This window comes from Glossina fuscipes, unplaced genomic scaffold (genome assembly GCF_014805625.2).
Source record: "Glossina fuscipes isolate IAEA_lab_2018 unplaced genomic scaffold, Yale_Gfus_2 174, whole genome shotgun sequence".
Taxonomy (NCBI): Eukaryota; Metazoa; Arthropoda; class Insecta; order Diptera; family Glossinidae; genus Glossina; species Glossina fuscipes.
This window is the reverse complement of record NW_023998517.1, coordinates 848,054-869,124: the sequence shown is the minus strand read 5'-3', so window position 1 is coordinate 869,124 and position 21,071 is coordinate 848,054. Positions and strand designations below refer to the sequence as shown.

At 34.4% G+C, this 21,071-nt stretch overlaps 1 long non-coding RNA gene across 2 annotated transcripts; it reads left to right on the top strand.

Annotated features, from left to right (window-relative positions):
- On the top strand, positions 1-20,953 carry LOC119641757. 2 transcript variants are annotated; one of them, XR_005247884.1, is made up of 4 exons: positions 1-214; positions 13,094-13,378; positions 18,627-18,756; positions 20,404-20,953. It is a non-coding gene; the product is annotated as an uncharacterized LOC119641757 (long non-coding RNA). The 2 variants fall into 2 exon arrangements; XR_005247883.1 differs by lacking the exon at positions 20,404-20,953 and having other exon boundaries at positions 18,627-19,407.
- Positions 20,954-21,071: the final 118 nt, after the last annotated feature.

Sequence of the window (21,071 nt, the reverse complement as noted above, 5' to 3'; positions counted from 1 at the left end):
ATCAATTTGTGAAAATCATTTTTTAAATTTAAGAAATTAATTTAGATTAACAATAGCAAACTTACTTTAGGCTTAATATTGTAGTGTCGCTGTTTCAAATGCCGCAGTAAAATATAAAAAAAAAAATTAAAAAAAAATCAATGAAAAGTTCCAGGGAAAGCCGCTTAAAGCAATAGCATAGAGAATGACGGGTTGACTTCTATAGGCTTAAGTGGTAAGAAAATTTTTGATAATTTGATTAAACTTGTGTGTTTTTGTGTATGTGTATAGTCATATGAAAGTGACTAAAATACTTTTTGGTGTTTTTAACGTGCGTTCTTAACTGCGCATGTGCGATCCCTGTTTTTTAACATGATTTCATAAAAGGACCTAAAATTTGCTGTAATGCTCTGGTAACGTGGCCTAGCGAGTGCTGCTTGAACGGCAACGACTAAATTTTATAGCTATTTCGTTTTTAGCTATCGTCTGCACTCGTTTCATATAATGCACATCAATAACAAAAAAAAAAAAAAAAAAAAACAGACTTGACGACTAGGGTTACCAGATATCTAATGGATCGTATTCTTATGAGTGAAGGTAAAGCAAATCGAATATCGTTAATACGTTAAGTTAAAAAGCCGTCCATTAGAAACCATGAGAATATCAGAAATACTTTTGAATCAATTCGCAACCACATGCACTGATATCGGAACATAACCAATGCTGGAAAGATTTATTTTGTACATTCTTTACTTTAAAAGGAATGAAAAGCGAGCGAAATGGGAGTAAAGCTGTCCTCCTGAAGCTGTCACACATATTATATCGCAGATGTCGTATACCGCTACAATCATCCCTCTTCTTAATCTGACTTTTTCAACTGTGTATAATAAAATTATTCTTTAAAATTTCAACTGAAACTCCACAAAATACTGAGTTTAGAAAATGTGCAGATATGAAGACTAGACTAGACTTTAATTATTCGATTATAATCAATTGAATTTTGAACTTTTCTGCTTCTCTTTTTACACAAATATATATAAAAATTGGTAACCTTGCCAAGGGGTCTAAAATACACTAATACATAGACAATCAAATTTGCGTACATGTAGTTGTGTGTATGTTTGTCTTTTTTTATAAGTGCGGAAAAGGATATCCCATTAAAAGTTTGTAACAATTTTTTCAATAAACGCAAATACTGATTACTGAGATGTCTCATAACATTGTCATAAAATGGAAGCAAACTAAAGAAAATTTGATTATTTTCTTAAAAGAAATGAAAATTTAATTTCCAACGCCAGCCAGTATATACCTTTTCATATTTGAATTGAATATTTATATACATATATATATATATACACATACATATATATATATATATATGAGCAATGCACTAGCCTATATGTATATCAGCACTACGCTATAAAGCTGAAGGAAATTATATTTAGGCTTTTCAAATAAAGAAAATAAAAAAAAATAAAAAAATACAACCCTCTCTAGTAATGTTCACGCATTTACTGGCCGTAAATGTGCATGTGTGCATAGCTTTTGTATTCACAAGTAACATAAAAATATGGCGTCTCATCAAATGAAATTTATTTTTTTTTTTTTATTTGCTTTTTTCCTTTATTGTTCCATTTGCAACTGCATGCGTGTGTTTGTGTTTAAGGTCGTTCTTTCAATAAAATGAAAATGATACCAAATCTGTACAGATTTTATATATATGCATGCAAGTGTAACACAATTCTTTGTTCTCCTTTAATTCGATGCAAGTCGTCAATGCACCGATCAATGCGTTTATGTGTTTGTTAATACGTAGGCAACCGACATAGCTGCAGTATTTGCTTTTAATGAAATGAATATAATTTAAAATTATTTCTTATTAACCAAATCTAGTGTAATGTGCATTCGAAAAAGCGGCCTTTAGCTATACGCTCTTACAACAACCACCTCTTTACTGTATATATATATATATATATATATATATGTATATGTATGTACATATAGCAAGAACAAATTTTCATAACTTTCATTTCCTTTTAGAACCGCACCCAGTTAAAGGGGTCTGCTGCTTGCATAGCTGAAATTTTCCAAATATATACACATAAACACATATACACACATACACCTGCACACACAACGCCTACAGTTACGTACATTTTAAATATTAAAGTTTTTTTCCAAATTTATTGCCTAAAAAATGTAAATTTATAGAGTGGATTATGTGTATGTGTGCGATATGCAAATATGCAGGCGATTTTTCGTATTGTCACGATACTGCCAAAGGCACGGCATTAAAACCTTAATATGAAAAGAGAAAATACGCAATTAAGAATTTTTTACTTTTTTACGCTTTTAAATTGTATTAAGACACACACTTAAGGTTGAATTGTGTTTCAAGGGACCTCACTGTTTATTGAATAAGAATAGGTGAAGAAGCTCTAAAATTTTAAACCTTAGAGACATTTCTCACTCTACTTGATTTTAAATAAACTCAACTTCTTCCTACTTCCCTACCTACGATCTTTTCTCAGCATCGCCGAGCCCTTACATATAGAGCCAATGCGCTATATATGTCATAAAAAAAATGATGGCTTGGTGAAGAAACCTTATATATATATATATTCGACGTAGAATCATTATTCCAGTAAAGAAAAGAGGGTTCTTTATAGGTATAGGTTGAAGAACTAGATAAGCTGCCTTAAAATATCTTTATTATTTGTTATGAAGGCTGGCCATTCAGCTCTTTCTGGCAACTTAAAAATCATACTCCCCGAATCGAGGGACTTGTTGTTAATATTTTTACTATTGTCGGTTGGTTTCGCTTATTATTAGGTGGAACTCCAATTTACCTCTGCATTTTCTTTTTTTTTTTACTTAACCTATCATTTAGGGGATGCCGCTATTTTTAATACGGTGACGGTCAGTTAGAAGAGAGGAAAGAAGTTGGGCGTGGTGGAGGCCGCTTAGTGGTTGCCTGCCCAATCGGTGTTACGCCTTCGCCCACTGACCACTCACTATAACTACGACTAAAGACAATTCTACTGAACCTCAGATTTGATTACCTCGAATACCGACGCTTTAGTCCCCGTTCGTACTTAGTCACCTACTCAGACGGATTTAAAAGAAAACGAGCAAAAACATTATATCGCTCTTGACCGAATCTCTTATATCCATCACCGTTAGCCTAAAAAAAAAAAAAACAACTAAATTTTCATCCCCTATAACATTGGGTGGGCATGGCTGATTTTTTTTATTTTTAGAATAAAAGTGGAAGTTCATATCGTGCATGTTGTGCACTTTATAAGTAACAAGCAAAGAACATACAAAGTGACTCATAGTCAATACTAACCGTCGAGCAAGAATTTCCATATCTGCTCAGTTTGGCGATCGGTTCATTTTTGCGGCCAGAAGAATGTTTGCAATAGACGGACAGATGGACATGCTTAAATCGATCGATGATGATCCAGGGTAAATATACTTTACGGGAGCATCCGGAGCTTCCTTCCGGGCATAACAAAGAGCTTTCCCACACCAAAAGTCTTTCTTCAAAAGTTTATTAACTTTATGAAGAGTTCAACGTTCGATCATAAATAACAAAATTTTGTTCATTCAAAAACATAGCTCGCTTTGCAACATTGGTAAATAGGTCGGCTAAGGAATGGAAAGAAAGAATTCGTGAATGAAAAACATATAAATTGATTAAAAATGAGTTAGAGGAGACAAAGGGGCCACAATGAAGGTCTTTGTCGCAAGAATATTTCAGTGCATTGCATGAAATTAAAATAAAAAAAAAACTACTTTTTAGACGGAATCAAAAGTAATTAATCTTGATTTACTGTTAAGTTATTATGATTAATATATATCGTAGAAATTATATTAAGAGAAGACGTAATTCATTCAATTCATTGCGTGCGACTATATTTTAACTATGTTTCTAACAAACTTTGTGCGCTCTTTTTGACGCCAGTTTGTAAAGAAACGTTAGTCAATTTATTATTAGTTTAAAAGAGCGGACGTCCAGCGAAATAATTTTTTTATGAATAAGAGAACCTTCACAAGAACTTAAAACTTATAGTTTATTCTTATATATTATGCGAATATTTTCTCATTTATTATTGTTAAGCAAAGGATGCAAATTTCTCGCTTTACAACTAATTGTCATGGAAGTATGAGCAAAACAAATAAAAAATTTATATTCGGCGGAGGCCGAATCTCACATACCCACGACTATGTTTTTCGCATTCCACTCTCCCAGTCCTTTTATTTGATACCCATATCGCTGGGATGATTAAGAAAAAATTAATCGCGGCGTCTACGACATTCGTTTTAGAAATAACCCATTTCTCGGCAGGTAAAATATATCTTCATTTGAGGAGCACACAAAATAATTTTAAACATTCTCTATTGTTTGCCTTATGGATAAATAAGCATAAAATTTCAAAAAAGTGAAAAAAAGGAAAATTTAATTAGTTGCAACTTGGTGTGGGCATGGGCGATTGCTTCCATTTTTCAACGTAAAAAGTAGAGTGTTTCGCAAAGTGAATGTGGAAAATTCCAGCCTTCTAACATTAATAATTTCCGAGTAACGAGAAAAAATCCAGAAATTTTTGTTAAGAAAAACGGAGTTGCTTTCAGTTTATGCTCCATTGCGGTCTTCTGCTCCGGGCAATTTAGCCCATTTTCAACACCAACCTGCGAGCAAAAACTTGCAATGCTTCTACCAAATTTGAAGTCGATATCTTCATTTTTACGACCAGGAGAGTGACAACAATAAACAGACGGACAGACGGACAGACATGGCTAAATCAATTTAGAATTTCTCGCTGATCAAAGAATATATATACTTTATAGGGTCTGTGAGGGTGTGAGTGTGACCCCATCCTACAGTGCTGGGTATAAAGATAATACATCTAAACGAGTAAAAAAGTTTTATTTATTATGAAACGAATCCCGCACACCCAGCATTTGAAATGTATATAAAAAAGGTAAGCTTTTATTTACTCTACAGGGGTTAGACAAGCCCTTCGCAGTCTCCGAAATATGGATGCAATCTTAACCACCATGAATTGCGGTCTTGCTTGCTTAGATGCCTATGCCTGTCTACTGAAATGACTTAAGCTCTCTTCGAATTTTATATGAAAAAGCAAAAATTTGAATTCTAATTGCTCCTTATCATGCTTGTAAAACTAGTTTGAGATTTGAAAACAAAATTAGACGAAATCGACTCAAGAGTTTGTTAGTCATTAGTAAACCATTCACAATTGCCCCCTTTGCAGACCAAAAGTTCTTTTGTTTTGAGGTTTCAAGATCAATCCTAAATCGTTCCTTAATCCCTACTCCGCTACATGGGAAAATCCGCATGGACTGATGTAAATTCTGTCCGTAATTAAATCGAATGCCCACAAAAATCGCTTATACACACACAATAGTTTATGAACTCGTATCGTAGAGAGCTACCAAGGTTTACTTATTACAAAATGTCATGGATATTACGATATACGATATACACGAACGAATTAACAAATTTTCAGTCTACCGACAATCGAATAGCGTAGAAAATTTCACAACGATAGGTAAGTACCTGTTTTCTTGCCGTCGCACTTTATTTTGTTAAAAGCGACTTTTTTGACTTTTTCGCTTTTCTACGGTCCCCACGGTCGTCGCTACAAAATCTTACGCGTATCGAACGCTTAGATACTCTTAAGAGCATTTTAGAATGTTGCAAAGAGAATGATAAAATTAGTATACCTTCGTCTATTTCTAATGGAAAAATGTGGTCATAAAAATGTAATAAACTTACTGTTATCTCAGTTTGGTTAGCAAAAGGTATGAAGTTATAGTTCTATGAAGTTTTATACGTCAATTTGTACGTCGTTTAGATTATATGATGTTGATTAATGAGAAATATTCATACGTACCTGTAATGTATTGAGATTCATTAGCGTTACAACCAAAATAACAAAGCGTACTTTGCTTCAGTCATAATGAGGTTAATCTTAACATTTTGAAACAAACGAAATCAACGAAATGATAATCATAGTTATTATAAATGCATATGACACTAATTTAAATTACTTTTAATTTACATAATCAATTTCAAGCGCTTACAGTAATGCGCATGCAGAGTAATTTTCTTAATTTATGGATATTTTTAAGTAGAACGTGTCATTGATCTTTTGTATAATTCAAATGCCATACTTTCTCTCGAGTGAGATCGAAATGTTTGCGTTTTTCATACCCTGTACTACTTGTGGGATATGTTAAATTTAGGTGAACAAATGCAACACTCAGAAGGACCTGAGGTAGATCAAACTTTCATTATATCCACGATTCACAGTCACTTTCTGAATCAATTTAAGCTTGTCTGTCCTTCTGTCCTGTCACAATTTTTGGGATTTTTTTGATGAAATTTGGTACGCTGATGGGCCCTGTTGAAACTGATACGAATCAGGCCAGCTTCTTGTATAACGCCGAACGTCATTATACGAACAGCAATAGCTTAGTGTGAGGTATTTAATGGAGCAACGTGGCATTCTACACTGTCTTCACTTGCTTACTAACATTATTACGACTTGGAAGCCTATTCTTTGAAAAGCTCAAAGATCTATCAAACAGTCACTGCAAGCTTGAAATCAATAATGTAATAGCTTTTGGCGGCCCCTCGGTGGAATGTTATTACATCGATTTAAGTACTTGGTTCCTTGGAGTGAATCCAGAAAGAAATTTGTTAAGCTTCAATTTTTAGGGTTTTCGAACTTAGGAACAATGTGCTGTACGATAAAAAAAAAAAATTTAAGAAGTCAAGAAAAAGAAGAATTACATGCTTCAGTATATGTAAAGGTCAATGGCATAAATAAAATTTGGTTGACATATTATATCTCACATCTACAAAATGAATAACAAAAGTAACATATCTCCGTTTTGTAGTACGAGTACAAACAACGGAAACCTTTCACCCATTCGAAAGACTATAAGACGAATCGAAAACTTCGCTTCACTATCTCGCATGATTATCATTACTTTTCGTAGCAACAAACGCGCATATGTTGGTTCATTGATTGTATAAAAATGATAAGAATCTACAAAAAAAAAAACAAAAAAGAAGAAACAAATAAGAAGCAAGAGCACAAACATTAACACGCAAAATTGCATACAGGTGTAGACAAAGGAATAAGCAATTGATAGCGAAGTAATGCATGAAGGATATCGGAAAGAAATACTTTTGATGTGTGTGTAGATCCTGAATAGTGAAAAATTTATTACACATAACGTGTAGCCTATTAAAAAATGCTCCTACATACATAAAATAAAACTCGTTTTGTATAAAAATTCCTCAAGAGTTGGGGTAAATATTTCGTAAGTGGTGTGATAAGAAGTTTTCATACACAACGACCCACATATACATATATTAAACATATCATAAAATATTTTTTTCTCCTAATGGAAACTAAGCTCGTTATCTTTTGTAACGACGCTGTAGAATATTTATATGATTCTCTTTGCTTCCCGCCTGAAACAGATGTAAATCGGTTTGTGACTATGAAAACGATATCCACCTTTTTCTTGTTGTTATTATAATCTTAGTGATCTAGATAAGTTGTATCAAAAGTTACGAAAATCCACAATAATTATCTTATGTAGATTTCATAAAACGGTCTTCTAAAGAGCGAAACTGTAAAACTGCGCCTTGACCAATATTATGTGGGGAAGTTATTAACCAAACTCTAGCTTACAAGTCGAAAAACCAAACTAATTACAGTTCACCCTATAAATTGATTTTTTTAATGCGACTAATCACTCTAGGGGATGTTCCCAATTCGTGTAATACGATAACTGATCGGAAAGAAGTGGCGGTAGATAGCCATAGTCTAGTGGGTCTTAGCCTGATCAATTACCGGCTGAGTACTAAAGTTTGAACTCGCCAACGTAACAGACGCGAATTCGCGAATCTTACCTGCTCGGCTTCTCGTGAGGAAAAATCAAGAAGTGAATAGAAGCGGATCGATCACTTAGGGAAATCATAGGTAAAATGCATATACTAGGGCAAGTAGGCACACTTCTTTTTAAAGTTTTGAATGTAACAAATAAGATAATGTCGCACTCATCTTGGATGTCCACTGCTTTAAAATGTGAAATTTAGCAGTGTAGCTTCTTATTTGTAGTTCAAGATCAAGCAGTAGGATCCTAGTGTTGAAGTTGTAGACAAATCCGCTCAATTTTTTAACCAAATGCAGGAATATCTCGTTTGCAGAGCTTTTTAACCATTGACGGCCATTTTTATGTCTACTTTCCTTACTCTTTAACGTGGTCACTGGTTACCGAAGAAGAAGCTTGTTATGACAACCCTTAACTTTTCACATTAATTTTCGAGAGCGAAAGAATTTCAAAAGCTGGTGAGGGATATGATAATGAAGAACTCATAAAATCAAAAGGCCCACAAGATAAGGTAATGAGTGTAAGCCGGCAAATAATTTAATATAAATGATTGCCTTCCAAGCGCTTAATATTATGAAATTTTCTTTTGTCATTTGATGTGCACTGCTTCTTGCTGAGGTTTCAAATAAATGGAAGAAACTTCCAAAACGCATGGCTATCGCTTTTACACTACCAAATGAAGACCCAAAATATGCAGGCACATATATGCATATACAGTAAGCTTAAGCAAGACTTAGTAAGCTTAACATAAATTTAAGGCATCTGCTCTGAAAGATAACCATCATTTTTTAGCCCTTAGGTGGTTACTTAAGAAATGTATTCTTCAACTCACCTAATTGAAATTTTTGATCGTGAGACGTCATCACGTTACAAAAAACAATGGAATTCGTGCATTAAGTTTTTGGTAAAAGTGTAGTTTTGCTCACATTAACTTTAACACGTGGCGCGTTTTAAAATATGCGTATGTGTGAGGGCAAAAAAAGAACACCTAATTCAAGTCAACTTCACCTGCCTGCGGATGAGTAAATAAACAAAAAACCGTAAAATAGATTTGAAAAAAAGAAAAAAAAAAAAACTTAAGCTAAGTTCAGTGAAGTGAGGATAGAGCAAAGCTCTCCTCGTTAGGCCATTGAATGCTCTTTGCAATTATTTATGCATGTGAAAGTTGTGTAGCAATCATCTAGTGTGGAATGATATCATAACAGTATCAAAGCCTGCAACAACGTAAGCATGCGCGACAAGAAAAGAAAGAAACTGAAACAAGCAAGCAGAAAACAAGAATGTTGCGCACGCAAAGTCACTGGCCGCTGCGCGAAACGCATTTTTTCTAAATTCCCGCCAAGACTTTTCCTTATGCGTTCGCTTGTTGCGTATTGTATTGTAATGTTTGTCTTCATTTTAAATAAACAATAAACAAACAATTTACCGAAAATGAAATGACAAGAACAAATGACTTGAAAGACCCACATATATACATATATATATATATAAGGGCAAGAATTTCGACCGTTACCACAAAAAAAAAAAAAAAACAACTTAATTAATTTAAATAAAATAAAAAGAAAAAAAAAAAAAAAAAAAACAAGGCATATAATAATAATGATGAAACTCCGCTTACTCTCTACTTTACACACTACGTATACTACGTATACGAGTATTCCATGTATTTGGAATTGTTTCTTTGGCTATTGGTTCGCGTAAAAAAGCAGACTTGAAAGAAACCTTGAAAGTGGCCTTACCTGTATATTAAGATACACTACAAGCATACAATTGTATATATTTTTCGGTAGATTTGATTATGATCGGACAGTGGAGCGAACTGTGAATATTTTTGCTATAAAAATGCGACAAAATACATTAAAGCAACTCTTAACAATTGAATATTTTTGGAATTTCTTCCAGCTCAGCTCAGCTCAATAATTCAAGAATTCATTGAATCGGACTGAATGTGTGCCAATTATTCTCTTGTTTGTAACAAGCAAGGCAAGGCCGTCAAGGGGCGATGAAATGCCCCATATCGCTTCGCTTAATACAGACATTTCCCATTAATTCATTTTCGTGATAATACATTGTTTTTATGTAAAGGCATAATTTCCATCGGCGTACCCGCACTGGAGGACACCGAAAGCATCAACTAACGGGATCCAAATTTAACAAACGCAATTTACTTGTCAAAGATTTAAATAATATCCACTTGCTTCCATTTTGCTTCCAAATTACAAGACAGACGTTTTCGCCATTGCTTTTTGTGAGAGCGCTTTTATATGGTTGGGTCTAAGTAAAAAACCTATTTGATCCAAATTTTATATAAAATTCCTTCTACGAACCAATTTTCATCGTGTGGGCTTACTTTTTATTAAGATTTTTTTATGAGGAGAAATCCAGAAAATAGATCTATGTTGTCCAAATTCGGTAGGATTATTATTAATGTCAAACTATTATTATGCACAAATTTTCATCAAAAAATATTGAAAATAAGGTGTTTTTACCATATAAAGATTCAGTTGTCGTAGGCAGACTTGTAGGGTACAGAAAATTACGCCCTTCCAACCTAATTTTTCACACTAATTTAGAACGCCTGAATACCATTACTGAGAGATATTTTTCGCCTAATTCTGTTAGTTATTTAGTAAGGGAAGTGGTTGAAAAAATGGTCTGTTCCAAACCATTTTCAATAGCATTTCTCCTTGGTCCAAAACAGTTCAGTGTACATAGCTTCATCAACACATCTCAAAAACTGTGATCTTTACGTCGAACAAAAAAAAAAAAAAATACATGGATGAACATTAGACGTACCGATGGACAGACAAGCTTAGAATCACTTTCTGTATAATAAAAACTAGATCTATCTCGCGCCCTCCTTCATACGTCCGCACAAACTTAATATACCCAGTACCACATATGGCGTACGGTATAAAAATGGCACTTATACAAACACTGGGACTGACAAAACACTTTTAATTAACTGTACCACAGAGTAGCGAAAGTAATTTGTCCACAAAACAATCCTGTAAGACAAACGTCACCTAATGCTATTTAGGTCCATGTTTAAGAGGCTTTAGTTAGTTTATGCTTAGTTGCTCTAAATCGCTTATAAAATCTTTCCGTCCCAGTGCTCCCAACTAAATGGGTCGTAGATCGACCTACATTTATGTGTATGGAAAAATCTAAAACTTTTGACGCTTTCTTTTAAATTAGGAGCAAAAATTTTGCTTAGAGTTCAGTTTAAGCTTAAATGCTTCAAAGCTAAACTCTTGCAGACCAATTGAATGGCATGAAGACTTTCCGCTTATTTAACAGGCGGCCAAATCATGCTCAGCTACTTTTAAGTTCCCGTAACTGCTAGAGAAGTGTGACATGTCTAGGTTGCAGGGGAAAAATTTATATATTTTATTTTGCAAACCCAAACAGCATTGGACAAAGAACTATTTTAAAGCCTTTTTTCTCAATTATATACGATTTCCACTTTATCCGGCAACCAAGGACCGTAATTGTCGTAAGTAAATTCGCCCACGTTATCATGCAACACTAATTAATTGACGATTTGTTAATTCAAGTTTTTTTTTTCGCCGTTAAAATATCTGCCATTCACGATGGCTCGGATTTTTCAATTCATTTAATGTTAGTTTTCGCGACTAACTTTCCGTTAAATTCGATTCCGTAAAATTTCGAACTCATGTTCTTATGAAAATTGCTACGCATGCAACACGTTATCAGACGACTCGCTACAATTCGAATAATTTCGAGTAAAATTTGTGCAATTTTTACCATTGTCGTTGTTTACACTGAGACACCGCATTAGGGAAGAATGAGAGATGCGCTCTTTTTTTGTTGTCTTGGATCGTTCATAAAAGGTGAATGTTTTGCTAGATGTACATTAATTTTATTGCCTTTTCCCGCCTATTTGTTTGTAAAAGAAAAATTATTTAAATTAACCTTCGGAATGAAAAAGATATAAATAATTCTTATATTTTGGTAATTTAGTGATTTTACATTTCTTTGCCCACTTACGGGTACACAGCACGAACTCATTCACAGACTTATTGCTTCTTAAAGATAAATTGCACGCCTAAGCACAGCTATGTTAGCATACAAAAGAATAGTTCAGTTTTCAAAGAATCGCGTTTGAGGCCAAAGTAGACTACATCGCAAAAATGGTCGTTTGTCGACACCTAAAATACTTTACCTACACGAAATGGGAAATGGTAATCAAGTAGGAGTTCGAATGCCTCCAATTCATTCTCAAACTCAGCATTGTGTGAAGATCAGAGGTGAAGGAAAAATTCTTAAGCGCTTAAGTGAATCATTAAGACTCGCTGCATACCGAATGCCTTTCACTTAATCAAAACTTGTTCTGAAGAAGTGAATAAGTATAAACTTTTAAAGCATACTTGTGCTAAATAAAATATATAGATATGAACTGAGGGCGTGGGAGTAGTGTTCCACTGGAACACTACTGTTGCCGGAAAGATTTTTTTCTCCATTGTATGTCATTTGTTAATCACATTTCTCTCTCTTCCCTTCTTTTTTTTCAACTTTTCGCTTTGCACTACATTCGTCCGAGATTTCCATACTTAAAAATTTCTATTAATGTTCTACCCTCACCAGTATTATGCGCCCAAGAGTGGAGGGGCTAAGCAAGTCCACTACGTCTAACGATTTAAGTTGTTAACTTGTTTTCTTACATTATTATCAATGCAAGTAACACAACATGAACTTTGCTTTTAAAGCTGCATTGTATTCTAATTAAGTGCACCGTTAGGTTTCTCATCAAATGCTTAACCAGCGTTAAATACTGTAATCAATTTTTATATACACTAACAGAGTAAATGTATATTTACACCATTCGCTTGGTAGCACTTAAACAAAATATTTCGCAGCTTGCATGAAGTATGTTTAACGATGATTTAGTCTAGTGTCTATCCGTCCGTCTCACCTTATTCGCTTTTTGAACTTTTTAAAGAAGAATAGAAAAATGTGTAGATTACACGCCCACTCTATACGAATTAATTAATTGTTAAAGTGAAACTGAATCTAATTACGAGCAATCATCGGCAATTAAGAGAAAAATATTTCAAAGTGATGGGTATTCAAAATTCGCTCTAATATTTTTATGACTTGTTTTATTAAATGAACAGAAGAATACTAAGAAGAATGTATGCTTTCTCTCTTTTCACAGAAAATGTATGCCGTCTATCATGAAATCATGGACACTTTACCTTCACGTTTAAGGGGACGACAAATAAACAACCACCAACATAGATGAGTGACGACTATGTGTTACTTGACTTCATTTCTATCTTGAAGAGTAAAAGAGTACGAAATATAATTCGCTTTCACTACACACTCTACAGCTGCCTGCAGTTAGGCAAGTAGAAAAGTTTTACTACCTGTGCACTCCTCAGTAAGCCGCTATAAGCGAACACACACAAGCACATTAAATCTCAAACATTATGCGACGAGAGTAAGTTAGTAATTTTATATAATAAATGTATGCATTTAATGACTTTTCCGCCGTTTTTTAGAAATAATTTCCTTTGTTTGATGCGTTTTATTAACTTTGATACAAGTTTGTTGATCTGCTTAAAGGTATAAATATACCTTTAAGACGTTAATCCAACTACTAAATGAATGAGTTAAGAGAATGCCTTTTTTATATATATATGTATATATATACATATAAACTCAGCAGTTAACGGCGTGTGATAATTGCAAATGCATAGAATAGATGATAATTAGAAATAAACGCACAATTATTATTACAAGTATTAAATAGGTAGATATTAGTTGGATTATAGTACAGAGACAAATATAATTATGAGAGATTTTGCAAGACCGGCAAACACATATTTATATATATATAAGAACGATAGATCTTTTTATACGGGGCAGCATGTGATCTAAACTGTACGGCAACCTTTTACACCACACTTTCTAAATTTATTTACAGAAGATATGATAAATGACATAAGTACAAAAAACTTACAACGTTCAGGTTATAATTCCCTCAGGTATCTTGCGAAATACATAGGTATCTCTATTGCCGATTCTTACAGATTTTGCCAATGGACGAGTGAAAACATCCCATCGTATCCTGTATTGATGCGAGACCATCTGCAAAATCAGACACGAGGTATTTGGCGAACACTTCATAACGCCAGACGGACTATTGTGCTCCGAAACAAAGACCTTTGGATTCATAAGAATCCTAAGCCTGGCGAGCTAAGGCAGTGGTCTAATACAATGCATCTTTCAGATAACAATTCAATACAATAAAATAGATGCATCGAAGCTCGGCAATTCAGTGGTACACTGACAAACAAATAAATTCCTTTCACGCTTGAGTGGCACACCATTAAATACCCTACACCTCCCAACAGCTACTCATATATGATGACTATTCAAAGTAAGGCGTTTTATGAGAAATGGTTGAAAAAGTAATCCGATCTGAAAAATTTTCAGCAGCGTTCGTTCTTGGGCCATAACCCATCAGTGTGCAAAATTTTATCAAAATATCTCAAAACTCGCGGCCTGTAGGTGGCAGAAAAACAAGAGGTGCAGACGGAGAGACAAGCTTAATTCAGAAACTGATTGTGAATCGGTCGATATAATAAAAATGGGATGCATCTCAAGTCTTTCTGAACGTTACGTACATACGCAAACACTTCATATCCTCTTGTACGACCACTGAAGAAGGGTACAATATTTATTATAATATACTGAACTTGCACTGGGCACTATTTTCAATATTTGATAAATTTCCTATCTTTTCACAGACCTTTAAGCGGGAGCCCCCTAATATCTTTCCGTTGCGAAAAGGTAGGGTTCTACGACCCTTTAGCTTGATATCATCAAACTTTTTAGCAATTCCAACACGTTCAAGTATACTTGATCCCTCTTTTGTAATTGCAATAGGTGTTCAAAAGAGAGAATGGAGCGCTGCAATACGTTTCTTAACCTTCGGAGGGGGTAAATCCGCTTAGAGGATCTTGTACTTTCGATAGAAATAATCTAAAGCACTTTTACAGACTAGATAGCGAGAACTCCGAAGTTAATATTTAATCTGAGCAGTCGTCTGCAACAAATAAACTAAAACTAAGCAAAGGTTTAATTAGAGGTAAGCGCCTGCTAAGATATATCACTACGCGATATTCACTACGCGAAATATTTATTACAAAGTTTAGCGATGATCCCTGCTTCCGCATCATTACAATATAAGATATTGATCAGTAAGTCCCAGCACGGATGCATAAAAAATAGCTTTGGAGATCACTCCATATAATTTTGGAAGGTGTCAAGCATCAAACCCTAAAAATTTCATCTAGTGTCGATCATTTCTTGACGGATTACAAAGGTTTTTGTTCCTTTTAAACCAATGAAAAAATCCACACTTCGTGTGTTTTTTCGTGGATATGAAACCGTCCATCCCTTGTAAAAAACCACAATCTGTCGTTGCTTCACTGATTTCATATGAAGCCGTATGATGAGGCATAGATGCCGTTGAATGCAGTGCACGCCCAAAAGGGGTGGATACCGCAGAATGTATTAAAAAAAAAAATTGTGAAAGTTTTTCTCGATAAGCGAAGAGTACGCTTTGTATTCTGTTTATCATCGACTACCTTGAAAAATGGAGGATGATTCGTTTGATTAACGGATGAAACCGTTAAAAAAAAATCGGCTCAACTGACGAAGAAAGAAGTGATTGTTCACCAAGCGATGTTCCATGTTACAAATCGATGGCTGCAATGGCACAATTGTTTGACTTTAAGTTGAAATTGTTCCTCCAACAGTCAGATTTGAGTCACATAGTGGGCTATGACGGAAACTGAACTGTATTTTCAAGGTTTTGACAAGTCGTTCTGTAAAGAAAAACCCAGGGATACTAAGGAAAGTGGCCCTTGAAGGAGAGTAAGCCGGTGAAGAAAGTTGACTTGCATGATGCAAAACAAAAGAGATTTATTTTTTTTCTTAATTTATCCCACGACTTATGGACCCATGTATTATCAATTCATTTTTATCATTCTTTAGTTCTAATATCCATTGCTAAAGGATGACAAGAGCTAAACGAAGTTTATCAGTATGGCAGATAAATGTATATGTGTATTGTGTGGATAGAATGTAATAACTCCTTCTGTTCATTGCTTACTGGCCCACTCTCTGCTAGCAGAAAAAAAATCTTTCCGTTTTCATAAACTTGTTTGACACACTGAATGCTGCAAAGTCTCCAAAGAGATGATTCTAATCTACTACCATCTATAATATGCAATGTACTCACGATTTCACTTCAATCAATTTTACGTGAGCTAAATGCATTTTACCGCCGGAAAGAAAACTTGTTCGTTTTGCTTTGATAGCCGATTGCTTTTTTTTTTTTCTCTTCTCTTATACATGTAATCACTAAGAAATGATTTAAATTAACTCATAACGCTTCCTTGACGCGTACGATCTTTCCGGAAGTCGGCCTTGATGGTATTTTCATGAACGTTACACAGTGACTGGCAGTAAAGCATTTCGCAAGTGCTAATAAGCTCTCTAGAGTGGTAGAGTGGCACAAGAGATACAAGTATGCATCTAAGTGTTCATAGGCGCGTAACACATAATCAGCCTAAAGTATTCAGATCTCCATAGGCCGTACCGGTCTATGTTTTGTTGTTTTTCCGCATCTAAAAACTGGATAATGAGTTGAATCCATTTTCAAAGTAGAAACAATTCATTATAAAATCTATGCTGCCAGTGTGGTGAGCTGTGAGAATGCTCAACATATAAAGTAATGTATTTGCGGAGACGTGAAAGCTAGGCGACCGTCATTTCAAGTTACCCCACTAAGCCATTTAATGCTATTGAATTTTTATCAATGGCAACTAAGCCTAGGAGGAGAAAAGAACCTCTATTACAGTTTTGCGATTAAAAATAGAGTAAAAATTGAAAAATTAAACGGACCCTATAAGTATTTTCAGATTAAACTGTCAGTAAATTTTCCTCAAGAACGAATAGAAGCATCCTGCTGCGGGCAGTAAATTCATAGAAAAAAAAAAAAGAAATTTTAAAATAAAATGGAAAATAAAGCAAAGAAGAAAAGGAGAGCAAAAAGGAGAGAAAAGAACGGAAGGAGAGAAACATGATGGCTTGTTTGCTTGCTTGCTTGCTTGCTTGGTTGGTTCTAGTTTTAATAATGATTTGTTCCACATTTCATTCTATTATCTGTGAATTTTGCCAAAGTCATGTGCCATTTTAGTGTGTTTTGTATTCTTTGTCGCTATTGTTGCTGTTGTGTGTGTGTGTGTGCGTATGCTTACCATTATACAGTGACTTTATTATTTGACTCTGTAACGCAGCCATACACAGATGTAAGTAACTACACACATATGTATATATCTAAATATATACGTATACCCAGGGGTGGCTCTTGGTGACGATACACATTTCAACCCTGTAGCGTTACTGGGAAAAGAAAAAAACAAATAAAATGTGAAAATAAAACGAAAACTACGAAACAAGGGAAATCAGAGTTCAAAAATATTGTGCTTGTATATATGCTCTTTGGGAGCAGTGTGCTATTGCGCAGCTCACTGATAAAAACAAGTAATTTTATGAATGTATACATGAGTGTGTAAATGTATATATGTACGTACATGTGTGCATCTGGAGAGGTGGTGATTTATACGTAATGTCAAGCTGAGCGTTATTAAAAATTCCGAGCATATTTCGAAAAGTTTCTATTATACACTGCGAAGCGATCTAGCGCGAGTTTGCCTTACTTTCAATAGTCAGCGAACTAGTAAATGAACATAAGGCAAAATCTTGCTTATGTAATTCGAGGAATAATTGTGAAGTTGTTTATCAATTGGGGGCGTGCCCTTTAATCGAGACAAATTTATTTTATATGTAATAGTTATATTTAATACAAATATATATATGTATATAATATATATATTCGACTCTCAGATATCTGGCTTTGTTAATTATTTGGACTATAATTTATATTATAGGACATATGTCCTACAGTTTGCAAGTGTTCGGCTGCAATACTTCAAAGTTCTCTCTTTTTTTCCAATATTCTATATTTTTGACACGCATCCTACTTGTGAGCAGAGGGAGTACAGTAAGGATTAGCATTAAGTATATACTCGTTAACTTTCACTTTCATAGGTCAGTTTTTGTGAGTTCAAAAAAAATTCAAAAGTAGGCTGGTGGGTGCGCGAATTTACGGCTGACTCACATATATTTCTTTTCAAAAGCAATGACGAAATTAATATATTTTTCGCTTATCAGAAATTTAGTATGAGAGATAAAACAAGTAGTGGCCCGCGGCCCGCCATTAAATATCCTCTTGCACGTCCTTTAATATGATTTTTCAAAATAAGGCTTTATTGGCGGAGTGGTCGAAAAGAAACTTCATCGGAAGATTTCGAAAATTGCACCCTGTAGGTTGCACACGAATAAACAAGACAGACTGACAGACATACGTACAAATTTATATAAATAAACTTTTTCCTTTAACAAAATGTGGGTCTATCTCACTAACTTATTATACCCTTGTACAATCGGCGTAGAGTATAATGGGAGAGGACATTTGCAATATCCGCCGTTTCAAGCGCGTATCTAGATCTCTTCGTATCTGTTAGCAATTATGAGGACGTTAGTGACTGCAATGAAACCATATTTGAATTGAACTCTTGAATAACTCGATAAATCTTTATGTATCATTTCAGATTAACATCACTTATGGGCGGTAAAAGGGCTGTGAAAATTTTAACCTTCCATAACTTTTCTTACTGGTTTAGCAAATTCGACCGGACGTATGCTCGTAACGACCACTTTTTTGATTCGGATTATCACATGGTATGTGCGGGATAAGTTTCAGTGTTCTATCCGAAACCTTTTGCAAGCGCAAGAGCTCTCTATCATACGCTTATCAGATACATACCTAATACTTCATGTGTTCTCTCATGAGCGTTTGCTAGCAATGCAAACCGTGTGAGAAAACTTGCATACCAGCGAACACTAAATTTCTGGTGCGCATAAAGACTTTGGATTTTTTACACCCTATTGGAAGCATAACAAATAGTTACATCTGCATTTTTGATATCACTTATTCTAATCATTTAAAGATAAACTTGAAAAAAAAATTGAGATAATTTGGAATATTTTGTATGTTGTACTAACATAAGGGTCTCAGTAAGTTTTTTTTTTAATTCTATATAGATTTTTTATCTGCTTCGATTATTAGAAGAGCTACACATTATCTAATCAATGCCAGGAGAAGAAATTACTAATATATAGAGAGAGAGAGAGAAAGAGAACCTAACACATTTTCTATATAAACATATAGAAAGATATCGTTTCTATTTCAAGCGTTCATATATCTCAACAATAATAGTCACTTATTGTATAATGTTATATGAATTTTGATTAAATTTTATCGTACAATCAAACTATAAACTATAAATTTAGTTCTACTTGTTACCTTAAGGAAAAAAAATATAAATATATATATATATATATATATATATATATATATATATTCATATTCAGCGCATAACATGTGTTATTTGCGTTACAATTTCTTTAACCTAAATTCCCAGTAAATTGATTTCGTAAAATAAAACATCACCTGCACATATGCAAGCACTTCTTAAACATATGTCTGTATGCAAGTGTGTGTGCGTGTATTTCAATACGATAAGAAACATAAAAACATTGCAACAACAACAACAACAAGAACAACAACAACTTTGAATATCTAATGATGCCATAGCAAGGGCTTATTACGGAAAACAGCAACATATCGTCGCCAGAGTAAGGACACGCGAGTATTGTCAGATTGCAAACAACATGCCTGGTACTATGAAAACACAAACAAACAAAGACTGGATACGAGGCGTACGAACGGCAAATCATAAAAGAAAGTTTTCACATTACAAGTTTTGCATAAACATAGTTCGGTGAGGTTCTGTCATAGGTTGCTCTTATAGATTAGATTGTTTCATTATTCTCATACACTACATGAAAAGACTGGATGGATGGATGTTTTCTTGTTTTCACTTGGGCAGTCTCGCGCGCACACATGAATTAATATTTACGTGTTGCACGCCATCTAAATAGAACATCAATAGTAACTTGTAAATAAATTTAAATTATTTCACTAAAAAAAGAAAAAGGCAAACAAAAAGAGAACGACAGAAAAGCTCACTACAACGCCAATCAATTCTTACCCGATATATAATTAAAATCTCTTTCCTCTCAAAGTCTACCTTTTTTTCTACAATCAAAAGGCAGTTCAAACTTTTCATTTAAACAGGTCAGGGCTTAGCCAAACGGTTATGGTTTTCTTTTGTTTTCAGAATCCTAACAAAGACTTGCACGCACATATATGTACATCTACAATCAAGTCAACCGCCATTTTTATTAAAGTTCAAGCAAAGAATTTCGTGTTAGTATTGAACCTTTCTTAGCCAACTCAGTAAATCATTTGTTGTTCATTTCCAGATTCGCAGAAGAAGAAGAAGAACTGTCAACTTTATCCCTTCAGCGCCGTGTCACTACAATGTCCGCCGAGCGACTTTGGAGTTCTGACGATAACCAGAAGTCAGACGATGGAAATGATCATACAACGAAGTGAATTGAATTCGCAGTGAGAGTCTGCAGATATCAATGCAAGATGAGGCAATGTTGTGTTGCATGATACCAAAACCAGACTGGTCTGCCCATAATTCTGCTAAATATTTGCCTATAACTAACGCATCAGGCTTAATAATATTTTTCATTTACAGGCAAATTTCAGTCGACCCTCGCAATGGTTATAAGTTTTTCTCATTTATTTCTTTTCAGAGACTATTTGTAAAAATTTTAAGCACACCATCCCTGTGTTCTTGGAGATGTTTTACGGTCAAACTTGAACTTCGCCTCGACGTCTGTCTTCACAGTGAGGTATTGTGAAGACCAGGTAAGGCAACAATCTTACACTTTATGGCTCGAGACTTTACAAGTAAAAGCACTAAACGACTAGGCAGTTTTCCGCTCGAGAAGTTTGGATAATAGTTCCTTCTGTGGTCAGGTAATGTGGATTCTTGGCATGCAAGGCCTCTTCGGAAGCAATAGGTGATGTCGTGTCGATGGCCGTTGTAGTATTTTTGGAAAATTTTGATATTTTTTCA